This window comes from Haliotis rubra, unplaced genomic scaffold (genome assembly GCF_003918875.1).
Source record: "Haliotis rubra isolate DU_JTF1 unplaced genomic scaffold, ASM391887v1 Scf11, whole genome shotgun sequence".
Taxonomy (NCBI): Eukaryota; Metazoa; Mollusca; class Gastropoda; order Lepetellida; family Haliotidae; genus Haliotis; species Haliotis rubra.
Genome location: NW_025765003.1, coordinates 3,724,718 through 3,738,948, shown reverse-complemented (window position 1 = coordinate 3,738,948; position 14,231 = coordinate 3,724,718). Strand labels below are relative to the sequence as shown.

Genomic DNA, 14,231 nt, shown 5'->3' with positions numbered 1-14,231 from the left:
GGTTGGGAAGCCTAATGGATAGAATGGTTGGGAAGCCTAATGGATATAATGGTTGGGAAGCCTAATGGATATAATGGTTGAGGAAGCCTAATGGATAGGTTGGGAAGCCTAATGGATGGTTGGGAAGCCTAATGGATAGAATGGTTGGGAAGCCTAATGGATAGGATATAATGGTTGGATGGTTGGGAAGCCTAATGGATATAATGGTTGGGAAGCCTAATGGATATAAATGGTTAGGAAGCCTAATGGATAGAAATGGATATAATGGTTGGTTGAATGGATTGGGAAGCCTAATGGATAGGATGGTTGGGAAGCCTAATGGATATAATGGGGGTTGGGAGCCTAATGGATAGAATGGTTGGGAAGCCTAATGGATAGAATGGTTGGGAAGCCTAATGGATAGAATGGTTGGGAAGCCTAATGGATAGAATGGTTGGGAAGCCTAATGGATAAGGTGGTTGGGAAGCCTAATGGATAGAATGGTTGGGAAGCCTAATGGATAGGGTGGTTGGGAAGCCTAATGGATAGAATGGTTGGGAAGCCTAGTGTTCGCCCATGGGTACAATTACTGAAGCCCATTTCTGGTGCTCCCTATGTGATATTGGTGGAACATTGCTAAAACTAAAAAGTGTTGTTATACCATCCTCACTTATTCATCTAATGGATGCATAATTTGAAGTCCATTTTTATTATGCTTCATGAATCTGGGAGCCACAGTTATAATGTTAGGATGTCTAACATCTGCCAGATATACAATACTGAGACAAATTGGACACTTTGCTAACTGACGATGTAAAGATTATTCAGTTATCTTTCTCATACAGTCATATAAGGAATAACAGCAGGATGTTAATTACATTGAATATAGTTTCATGTGTCTACAGGCAACACTGCCAGAAACTGTATTCAAGGGACCTTAAAGATAACTAATATCCTAAATATGTGCTATAAACTAGTCTTTGATAAGACTGATTAGGGATCAAAGTTTGGTTTGCTGCAACGGCTATCTTGCTTCATACAAATTTATAACATCCAACGTATTATGCTGGGTTTATTTTGTTTGCCTGTCTTCTCAAAATAAGATGTATATTTTGCAGTAGTGCTTTAAATTGGCTGCCTTTTGTGATAAGATGCAAACACCAATATATTTGGTTTTGGTATTTTTTGTTACATGATGATTCCCACTCGAAGTTTGACCCACAAATCTGTATGTAGGAAACTGAATCAATGAGCGATTAAGTAATTATGTTGATATATTCAGACTTAGGTTTAGTGGCTGAGTGGGTCAGATTGCCGACTGTGTGTGCTGGCGATTAAGAGCCTCACCCTGACAGTGTGGGTTTGAATCCTGGATGGCACTCAAGTTAAAACATTTTACTAAGATCTGTACTGTACTGAGAAAGTTTAATACAATATATTACATGTCTGTGGAGGTAACTTACACTTCACTGATAATTGATAAAGAGGAAGTGTGTTTAGTTTTATGTCTCTGAAGTTAGGAAAGTTGCAACGTCATTTAGCTCATGTGAATCTGTAGTCAATAGATTAAAATGTCAACAGTTTAAAAATCAAAGACAGCCTCTATCAAACCAACTACACTGTGTGCTGACTGAATGTTCTGATAAAATGTGCACATTTCTCTGTATCATCGTGATCATTAACACTTCATGTCTGGTTCTGACTATTTGCTCATAATGAGACATAATGACCTATCTTTACCTGTGACCCATTCCTCAAAGCGATCTTGACACTCAAGTGATTGTATCTCTATTCTCTATATGCTTTACCATAGACTTATGGTCATCCTAGTTCTCTAAGATCATTTTGTGGAACAGTTTCCATATGATCTCTTCCCTTATTCAGCAAACTGGTTGCCAGTCCTCAGGCATTATGTTAAGGTATGGTAGGATGCCAAGTCTTAAAAATATTTAGTTCGGCCACAGTAATTTTGGGCATGTGTCCCCAGTCGTTTCAGGAACTGCAATTCACTTTGCAGAGTTGCGTCCCTTGGGTATGACAGAAACCTATGATTTTGGGTTTGAATCATGGTTTGTCGGTGCCATATCTGCACTTGATGATTTTACCAAATTGATAAACATCTGAATCCTGCCTTACATAGGACCTTCCTCCCACATTAAGTTGACACATAGTGATATAACATGACACCGTTCACAGCGATGCTAAACCCAAATCCCAAAGTCAAGCTATGATTATTACTAAATAAGGCAAGTGTAGTTAAGTGGGAGGCCATGCTTCCTTCTATTGTGAAGTGTGTCACCTGGAATTCATCCCTAATTAGCATTTTGATGCTCAGATATGTTATCATTACCTTTCTTAGTCTTCCATTCATGTGAGGCTCATGCATCTATGACAGGCTTCTTTATTGTTTGTTCTTTTGGGCCACATACAGCTCAAGCAAAATCTAGCCCCAAAACATTGTCTTACATACATACTACACTTGTCAGATTTAATGGATTTATTCAATATGCAGACCAAAATATAACTGATATTCAAAAAATATTGTTTACAAGGTAATATGAGATAATTTTCAGACACTTATTACATAATATGATTATTTCACTAGTAAAATATAAAATGCTTTGTAATAAAGAGCAGTAAAGAAGACAACAAAATGGCAACCCAGGAGTGTATGTTGTGCTGCATATACATATCCATCTTGTTTTTCAGAATCTATTTATTTTACATATCTCTATTTGTGTATCTTAGAAGGTGTCTTGTAGGTGTCTTCCTGTTTGTTTTCTGTAAATGTCAAATAATATACTCCAGTCTCACGTATAGCATCTATTTTACTCGGATAACACTCTCTATATATTGCAGGGGCGGTGGGGTAGCCTAGTGGTTAAAGCGTTGTCTCGTCACGCCGAAGACCCGGGTTCGATTCCTGACATGGGCACAATGTGTTAAGCCCATTTCTGGTGTCCCCAGCCATGATATTGCTGGAATATTGCTAAAAGCGGAGTAAAACTAAACTCAGTCAGTCAGCTCTATATATTGCTGCTATCAACCAGGCTTTCTGTGTGTATTGTGTGAGGTGCCTCACCACTATCAAGGTATCAATATTGCAAGATGTTATACCTCAGTTAAGTCATATTTCTGGTATCTGCCCACCATGATATTACCGGTACTTTTGTGCGGAACATACTTACTCAGTTAAGACAGATTTGTTTGTTTACAGACCGCCGCCATATAGCTTAAATATTTCTGAGTGCAGCATTAAACAAAAAAACAAAATTTAGTTAAGAAAATGTGAATTTCAGTAGTTAATCCGTATCACATGACAAAACAATAAATTTTAGTTTAACAGTAGAAAACTTACGTGTCATCAAATCACGTGACTGATAGTGACCTGTAATATGTAACATGTCAAGTGATAATTAATTACTAGTTACATGATCAACATGAACTTTGCTAGAAAACCAAATGACGTCTGCTTGTGGTGAGGGCTCTCTGAAAGAATACTATTTAAATTCTTGATAACTGATAAAAAAAATCAGCACTGTATGAATGAATTTTTCTGATATTATTTACTTTTTTTCTTAAAAAATAATAATAATAATTTTCTGATATTGCAAAACAATTGATTACTCTTGGCAAGCCTAACATGCTGATAGCATCATTTCTCCCATTGTTCTGCAGGTCTCTTGTTTCCAGAATTTGGCACCTATCTAACATTTCTGTGATAAGGCTGCTGGTATTCATCATAAGTGAGCATTTAGATGATCATTTGACATTGAGCATTAATCAATACAATCTCACAATCTGAACATGTAACTCTTGGTTACTTAGATTCAATATTTATATATAACTTTGTTGGTAAGACTTCGACAAAAACAAAAAACATTGTCTCATACTGTTTTTGCAGAGCAGGAAACACACTGCTAAATATTGTACTAAGTTTATTATTTAGAATGTTTCACATTTGTTTTGAAAAGAATGTGATCAGTCAGATGTCCAATCAAGGAAGCAAGATTTGTTACGTTAGCTCAATCTTTGTACAACTCTTAACTTGTTTGTGGAAAAATGTTTTGTTTATGGTCAATGGACTTTGGTTGAGCCATGGTCATGTGACCTTTTTGTTCCTTAATATTTTGTGCTGATTTTGTAGTCAAGAATAGTATGTCCATTTAATCATATCATCATGCATAGCAGGTTATATTGACTTATATACATAGAGGGCTGAACTATTACTCCATATAAATGTGATAAAGTCATAATTTATGAAGTGAAGAAAGATGCCAACCCAGAATGTTGTTACAGATATTTGTTGTTTGTTTTCTTGATTTTTTTTTCTACATAATCGTGACAAATGTTTGGAGATAGAAAACCACCCTCTTCAGCTGTGATAATGATGATGTAATAAGACTCGGTGCTGTCTTTCATTGAGTCACTGAATGCCAAATCTACAAGGGAAGGTAACTCTTCACCGACTACCTTTTTCTTAAGTTGACCAAAGGTTTTTAACACTTAACATCACATATATATGTTTACACATTCCTTTTTGTGTTTGAGTACCATTAGCATTCTCAAAGTTTTGCATAAAATATAAATCAGATTTGCTGATGCCTAATTAGTATGGATCTCATGACAGACATACATAATTTCTCAAAACTCACGAACTACAATTTGTAAAAATTGTATTATTAGATCTTACACTGAAGCTCCCTTGCATTTAGTTTTGTATTTGGAATGGGGGCCTGTCGTTACTGTTTTTTTGTTCTAGTGTGTTTAGTCATGTTAAAATTGTAAATTACAATGTATATATGTCACTGGTTTGACACTTGTAAATAAAGAATTATACCCTGAACACTGTCATTTTTCCTTTGTCATGTAAAAGAACTTGTCTCGGATAAGCAAGACTAGCCAAGACTCATCCATGAAGGTAAAGAAAGAAACAGAAACACCAGGGCCCCGTTTCACAAAGTTCTCATAAGCCTAAGATCTCGTAACTTTTCTCGTAGCATTCATACCTCCTATACTGTAACAAAGGAGGTATGAATGCTACGAGGAAAGTTACGAGATCTTCGGCTTACAAGAGCTTTCTCGTAGCATTCGTACCTCCTATACTGTAACACAGGAGGTACGAATGCTACGAGGAAAGTAACGAGAACTTTGTGAAACTGGGCCCTGAACTGTTGGAACAAAGGTCCAGATGAATGGGATGGTGTGTTGTCGATCTGTTGTATAATTAACTGTTTTCTGCATCACCGGAGAATACATGTCACATGATGCTAAGACTGGTGACGATCATAACTTTTGTGTCTCTATACTAAGACAGGTCTCCAAGTATTCCAGGGGGCGGTTGGGTAGCCCAGTTGTTAAAGCGTTGGCTCGTCACGCCAAAGACCCGGGTTCGAATCCCCATAGAGGTACAATGTGTGAAGCCCATTTCTGGTGTCCCCCTCCGTGATGTTGCTGGAATAATGCTAAAGTTGCGTAAAACCAAATTCACTCAGTCCAAGTATTCCATGCTTGTTTTCTCAGCAACAGGTGGGGATGATTTTGTGACCTGTCCTCACAATGTGGAAAGATGCTCCAGTTTAATTACCATGTTTGCAGCTGGTTCAGATTTTGGTTATTCTTCATATTCGTGTTGTAACTTCTTAAAGTGGCACTGAAGCTGGGATGATGAAGAGGAATAAATGTTATGGATTGACAACTTTTTTGCAATAGATGCGACGTTTTGGTGTTTTCAAGTTGCATCTATTGCAATAAAGAAGTTGTAAATCCATAAATTTTGTTTGTCTTCATTCATGATGTAGCTGGAATATTGGGGACTTAGTGTAAAATCTATGAACACTGATTCATGCCATGAATTTTCTGACATTCACAACCATAGAAATGTATATGAAGTGTTCATGAGTCTTGACGTGACCACTCAATTCTGATATAAATGCTTACTCAACTTTGGTTTAAATAACAAAGCCAGATTTTATTTTATGGTTTTATTCCGACATTTGACAGATGCTTGATCTGCATATAAAAGATGAGCACTAACGCGCTCAGCGACCACAGGCAACAACGCAAGGGCAGACAACTCCATCACAAAAGCAAACAAACTGTAGAAGGTACATATAAAAGGCAGGGACATCCTTGGGGATGGGGTGGGAGGAGAGGGTGACATACAATAAGTAGAGATGTCAACATTTAAAATGAAAGCATGAACTTATGGTGCAGGACTGTTCCACAAAGTGGTCTTTGTGCTCCGAGCATCTTGAGTCTATGTTAAAGAATGCAAGAGTGATAATCGAAGCATAAAGATAGCTTTGTGGAATAGGACCCAGGTACACGGTTCTGTATTATGTACGGTTTGTAAGAATGGCGAGTATTTGTGCTTGTAAGCCCTTTAAATAACCAAGGGGACGTGTTAGACAGCACACCTCGGCAACAATTGTCGTAATTCAAATTGTGAGATTTTATATTACACTTATAACTGGTGTTGGTGTTTGAAAGCACTTGTCTTATATTGTCATTGTGTACAAAATTTAACTCATGCTTTGTGCCTGGGTTTTTTATAAGTAAGTAATGAGTCTATTGAAAGAAACGTGTATAAAGCAATTTGTATTCATTAAACACAATGCACTTATCTCGATTTCACAATACCCTCAATATATACTTTTCAAAAGTGTCCAAGTACAGTAGTTTTGTCAGAAGACCATAGTCACCTATCTGTCATGAACAGTAGGTACTGCAACACAGCCTTGCAGAAGTTGTTGTTCTCTAACTTGTTTTGATTAGCATATATTGGATGTTATGGAAGATACAGAAAGCAAGGATTTTGGATTAACGGGGTCTGAAATAGTGAGTGAGTGAGTTGGGTTTTACACCGCTTTTAGAAATATTCCAGAAATATCACGACAGGGGACACCAGAAATGGGCTTCACATATTGTACCCATATGAGGAATCTAATCTAGGCCTTCGGCATAAAGAGCAAACGCTTTAACCGCAGTTTCAGATCCTGGTCATCATATTGATGAATACAGAGTCGCTGTTGTGAAGCACCACCGACCTGTCTATATCATGAAGATAAGAAGCTCTATGGAAGACTGCTGTGATAGTTCCACAATAGTTCAGGGTTACTGCTAATCCTCCCATCAGGTGAATAATAGGCAAGCTATATGTATATTTAGATACAGCCATGTGCTGTGTACGTCCCACACCCACCTTCATGATATCAACTGGCAAAGTCGAATTAGAATTAGGTCATTTTCTGTCCAAAAAACCAGTCCTTTACAGATTTTTAAAGTGAAACATTTGTCAGTCGGATAGAGAGAAATAAAATGCATTATACAGGATTTAAAGTTTGACTTGGGTCAGTACCTGGAGGTGATGGTAAAACAAGTCAATCTAAGTCTGCTTTGGGAAATTATATATAATAATTCTAAAATCATGGACTGACATCTCATTGGTGTTTTTAATGTTAAAGTGATATTGACTATTAGTGACATTTAGTATTAAATAACCTTGTCTTTCTGATTCAAAGTTTTTCTGAATTTTCACCTTTTTGCTTCACAAGCAAAACATATATGGAAGGTCCAGCCCATCTAACTGAAGCTACAGGTAACCAGTAACATATCCCAGTTGTACTGAACAAGGTGAGGTGAGGTGAAATTGGGTTTAACGTCGTGCTTGAGAATATTTCGCTCATATGACGACGTTTGAACTGAACAAAATAGGTCTAAATATGATACAGGAGATATCATCCATATATCTTCATGTTCAACCAATCAGACACTGAATACAATATAATGTTTAATCAACCAGATGAGAGTGAGTTAATATTTAAAGTCACATCGTAGGTATTTCAGCCATACCGTGACTAAGAAAGTTGTAAATTTATAAACGAATAAAAATAAAGTTAGATATTTTACTGACCTATCAACTAGATGTGACAGGTGTTTCTAAGTGGCGGAGTTTCAGAATACTACAAATAGTATCAGAGTAAATCATGGGATATTAGCTAAATGTGGGAGATATTAAACAACTAGACTCTAAAGCGGTATGTAAATGTGTGGGTGTAACTGGGATTTAAAGCAAGACGAGTAGATCCTGGCAACAAAGGGAGGTGACTGCACAGCAAATTGAACTGCCTCAGATCACTCAGCCACCCATGCCAAATATGTCAAGGTAAGTAGACACAGTGTCAGAATATCAAGCACTGTATCAGAATGCTCAAAAAGTGATGATTGATTTCCTCAATATCTACTAATACAGAACAATAATGGTTTTGATTGGTACTCAAACATAAATGATAAAAAATGTCATAAAATGAACTCCTGTCCTGCAATGGTGAGTAATGTTATGTAATTAATGTACCTGGACACTGTAATGCCGTACCGAGAAGCTGTGGATGAGAGGTTGCACTTGTTTCACAAGCAGAGAATTTATACAATGAATCAATGATAGAAGCTAACGATGAAGACGGTACTTGTTATGAAAATCACCAGGTAAAATAATTTGGTCCGTAGATGTATACATACTACTAAATCTTGAATTCTACAAGGACCAAGCAGAAATTTAATTTTGAAGATAAACATTCTTGCACAGTAAGACAACTACTCATGAAAGAATGCATGAAGATTTAAACAAAGTGCAACACTTTTCAGTGTCAGAACAAAATATCGGAGCATTCGGATATTTCCCAGCATACATTGAAATACAAGTATGTGCAGAACATCAGTGTCATACAGCAAAATGTTCAAAAATTAGGTAAATAAAGTACAGTCTATAATGAATACAAATGCGTACAAACTATTGATACATATAACATACATGAGCTAGAGAAGTTTTGAGATGCCCCCTCAGAGGAAGTGAGTCCACAAGCACCATCACACAGTAAAGGTGTCCTCTGGACCCACTGCATCAGATCTCACAATACAAGATATTGAAGGCCAGCTTCATCAATGGGGAAGTTATGCAATACACCCGAAATACAGAAAACAAATTAATGCACATTTGACGACATGGTGCCTGACATCATGCAATCAGGAAATGACAGATCTACAACTACATCAAGGACTTTCCAAGATCGGTCATGAACTCTCCATAATGTCAAACAATTAAATGATACTCTGTTGTTCAAACTGACAAACATTTGACATAGTTTTACCTATCTAAGGCCAGACCAATTTCATTTCTTGTTTTATGGATTTTTGTCCTCATGAAACCTAAAGGAGGGAGGGGAAATATTTTTTTTAAAAAAGATGACCAGTCAAAGCAAAAACCCACATGAGTTTCCATGTTAACTCTTTTGGTTTGTTATAGCAACTAAAATAAGTTGAGTGAGTTTAGGTTTCACACTGATTTCATGAGTATTTCACTTATATCACATGAACATAAGGATATTATTTTTTCAGCAGGGAATTTTTCATTTTTTTCTTGAAAATATACGACCAGCAGATCTGTAAAACAAGAAATAACATTGGTCTGGCCTAATAAAGAATAAGATGGTCACTTATTTTGAACATGTCCATTCTTATGTCATTACACATATTTTTCTCTGAACATGTCTGACACATTCTTTAAGATAGAAAATGATCAAGTTTCTGAATGAACATGCATACTCTTTGTTAGTTTATATGCTATTTAATGGTGCACAAATTATATTCTACCAATATGATAACAGTTTGTAAATCATCAAGTCTGGAGTGAGTGCGTGAGTTTAGTGCTACGTTGCTTTTAGCAATATTCCAACCATATCATGGCAAGGGACACCAGAAATGGCTTTACACATTGTACCCATATGAGGAATCAAACCCAGGTCTTCAGTGTGGCGAGCAAATGATTTAACCACGAGCCTACCCCACCACCCCATCAAGTCTGGACAAGAAAATCCAGTTAGTGACATCCTGAGCAGTGATTAATGTAAATGGATTACCATGACAAGAAATCTACCAAGTGAACGAATCAGATCGAGGTGACTAAATGAACAGGGTTAAGTTCAGAGACACAGGTTTTACGCCACTTTTAGCAATATTCCTGCAATACCATGGTAGGGGACACAAGATTGGGCTTTACACCTATGTGGGGAATCAAAACAGGACCTAGGTGTGATGAGTTAATGCTTTAACCATGAAGCTACCCAACCACCCATGTTTCTATGGCCCAGACATGATTATTCAAAGGACGCCATCATAGAGATAGAATATAGTGATTGCAGTGTTAACAATCATATCAAAGGAGGCTAATTACATTAACCACTTGTTCTTATGGCATCATGGAGGACCACAACTAACTGACACAGAGATTTATACACTCTTTCATGGCACATTGTGTAGTTGTCACTATTAAAGAGCTAAAAATCACAGAGTGTCACAATTAAAGCTGTACAGCATACGATACTGGTAACCATGGTAACAAAGGCTAAAACTAAGACATTGTATAAAGGGTATTATGAGTAACAGTGAATATGCAGTAACTGTCAGTGATTTTGCATTGATATTGATCAGAAATCCTTGGACAGGCCTTAAATTTAAAAAAGAGTTCCATTCAAACTCGTTCTTCCATGGCTGAAAACAATCTCCATTGATTCATGATGCTAGCATGGCCATGTACTGACAAAAATCTGCCTGGTTCTCTTCTGAGCACTTCTTTCACATGAACACTCAAATGACTGAAGAACTGTATGTTTTCACATACTTCAAAAATTAACTAAAATCGTAATAAAACAATCATGGAATAATTACAGACTACAACAACACAATAGCACTATAGTTTTGTCAAACATTTAACAAACAAAATACAAAAGATTCTCACACCTGCTAACTTTCAAACATCTAACAAACCAAAGGGTGCAACTCCAAGAAGTCTTTGTGTCTGGTGTACTTTCTGGTTGACATAAATTGTTCCTGCTCTCACCCATGGGTCGTAAAACTGTCAGATCTTGTGATGCTTCAATTGCTATTTTTTTCAAATTAAACCAAATTTTATTATTTTCTTGTTTTAGAGACCAAAACAGGTTTTAAAATCATTACAAGATAATGCTGTGTTTGGTCAGAAATAAGTTATTCAACATTTCTCATTTTCATAAAAAAAAATTAAAAGGAAATCAACATCAAGTCAAATGAAACGAGATTGTTTCATCCTGCCACTTGTCATATTTATCCAAACGATCATTGAAATGAGAAGTTAAACTGGTCTGGTGCAAATGATGGACACAATATAAGGGAGTCTAATGAACAGGTCACATGACTGACAGAGTAAGTAGGGTTTAGTGTCAGTCACTAAGGATGATAACACTTTGAACATTTGTCACTTTGTGTCTTTTCATTTAAGATAGCCCTACACTTTAGATGGCATTTTCAGGTCTGTCAAATATAAAAACTGTTAAATTGCACGGGAAACAAAAGGTAATATAGGGTAAAGAGTTGAGTCAACCGTAGCATTGCTGCACATAACTGATAAGTTCATCTTCAAAGACCTTTGGTTACTTCTTCAAGTTTACCTGACATAGATCCTATTATTAACATTCCTGAAGTTTGTTGTTCTGTTAGTATTGGTTACTTTTAGTTTGTTGATATTTTTAAGGGGTTTGCAGTCTGTTCTTAAACAAGATGTCTTTGGGGAAAAATACTATCCAATACAACCTGGAATACGTCTGGGAGAGAGCAGGAGGGAATACGATGATTCCTATGTTGTATACGGAACACTGATTTGCCTGAGGTTATTCAATACCTGGCAGCACCTGTTAATCAGGTCCTTGGGCCACAGCAAGCAACCCCATCATAAAATACTGGAACTGAACAGCACTGTCAAAACAAAAAGACGTTACACAAACTAATACTTCATAATATAGTTGGTACAAATTGTACTAACAAGAAAGGAGTATGGACATTGTACAAAACAGTACAGGCTGGATAACACAACTGTAAATATTTGTCTTTGCCCCTATTTGGGAAAGGATTAAGAAAACAACTGAGACCAATTTATGATTTGTTAAGTGTATAAACAGCTCAGATAAATCAAGATGAAGCAAAGCCTGTTGGGATTAGTTGGCTCAAATAGTTGGTTGAAGATGATTTCTCAAACCACACTACTAAAAAAAAATTAAGGACCATCCAATTCTTCATATTTATATGAAAGAGTCAGGTGGTTCTTAACTCAGTTTGAGTAGCATAGGTATTTTGGCAATCACTTGCGACAATCTTGACTCTTGGCTAAGAATATGCACTGTGGTAACATTTTCAGTAACTGTAAATCTCCATTAAGCTTCTTAGTTGCTACGGACAGGAACCCTTCAACTAAAGTTACATTATGTCAAGAAAGTGCCAATTGCATTTCATTTGGTTATGAACTTCACATCTCTTTCACAAAAACCTATGACAGTTGGAAATAAAGGCTTTCAGGAAAGCAAGTTGCACATTTCCCGTCATCGCAGATTCCTTCAGTTCCTACTGATCAGGTCAAATACAATATCTACTAATGCCTTCATGTCTTCTGTATTTAACCCCAGATAATGCTATACATGCATATTATACTCTCAGTTTGCTGTATTTTCTCATGAAGTTGTCACCAACATGGCAGTCATAGCAAGGCAAACAACACCAAGCATGCTGATGCACACATTTCAACAACATCCAGGTAGGATCACCAAGAAATAGCTTAACACTGCTGTAGTCATGTGGAAAAACAAACCTACATGCAAAGCATGACTGAAGACATGAACACTTCCCAAGACACATCCACCCTATTTTCACTTAATGTACTCACATGCTTAATTACTGCAAACAATGTTCTGTTTATATATTCATATTTTTTTCAACTCGGACGAATTGATATTCATGTGCCTTCACTTTCCGACAATCCCATTCTATTCTTGATGAGAGCATTCATTATTTATTGCAAATAAATGCCAGGCGTGAGCCACCAGTCGTTATTGGAAAGGAAGAGATCATGAGAAAATGGACAGTTTACAATAAAATATATACCGGTAGTGTTCAGCAATTTTTTTAGGATGGTCCTGAAAAGTGTAAAAAAATACAGGATGGTATAAAATATCTCATGCATTATGAGAGGGTAAATATTTTCAGTACATTACTGCATCAAAAAATTCTGAACACCCCACCTACCCCCGACAAATGACAGGCCCTTTATTTTAGATTGTAGTTAACAAAATCTTCACCAATATTTCCAAAATTACCAATTTCAACCCCAACTATTTCCATCCCCAAATTAAAGTTTTATTCTAATCAATGTCACTGCACCACGATGGGGTTATTAACAGACATGTGCAAATCTCCCTGGTCAGCTGATGCAGATTGCAGGTATAAGTTGCCATGACAACACAGAGCATTGTGGGTAGATCTTTCTGACCAGTAGGAACTAACATGGCTGTCCAGCACAAAACAGATGGTGCATTATACATTATGGCTTGCAAACTCTGGAATGTCCTGATAAATGCTACACGTCACAACTCACACATATGAATTATATGAACATTTTAAACAAATGGTAATCATAATTAATACATAAATCACAGATATGGGTACATTCTGATACACCAAAATACTACAGTATAAAATGGCGAAAATTCAAAAATGGCAAAATTAAAGCCAGACTTATACAACTCACACAAAGTTTTCACAATCATCCAATTACATAGCAAACATACCACGTCCATTTAAAAAGATGACATTTCATTTATTCCTCAGTCGTCTAATTCAAGAATCTTCTGGTAAAAAATACAAAGTTCTTCTTTTTCTCATTTCCTTCCTTCTTCCTTTCTCACACTGGGCACTCTGAAGTCACAAAACTATAGCAATGACTCATGCTTGCATGGCAACAGGAATTCATGTTACCATAGTAACAATGGCGCGCCATAAATATCTACACAGATCTCTAATAAGTATGGCTGCCTCATGGCTGTGTTATAATACCTTCTGTTTCATCATCTTGAGGGTGTGCCACCTGATGTGTTGAAATTTTGGTCATTTCAAACCCTGCTGACTATACCATGTTTTGTCAGCAATTGAAAACATTCCGTCTCTTGAACAATATCACTGGACTGCATGCCAAAGTTTGTGTAATGCTAAGTCCTCATATGAACAGACATGGCCCATCCGGGTGGATTTTGTCTGGTCACCGGCCCATCCTCACATGCCATGAATTAAATTAATTAGACTGTGGGAGCGTTACAGTGGGAGGTCCCATAAGGCTACTGGAATTATAAATGAATTATTGTCCATATTTCCAGAAATTCTGGAATGACTGTATT

The 14,231-nt window shown here is 36.7% G+C and overlaps 1 long non-coding RNA gene across 1 annotated transcript; it reads left to right on the top strand.

Moving 5' to 3' along the window:
- Positions 1–342: 342 nt before the first annotated feature.
- LOC124284922 lies at positions 343–12,926 on the top strand. Its single transcript, XR_006900673.1, has 3 exons — positions 343–545; positions 5,171–5,184; positions 12,916–12,926. It is a non-coding gene; the product is annotated as an uncharacterized LOC124284922 (long non-coding RNA).
- Positions 12,927–14,231: the final 1,305 nt, after the last annotated feature.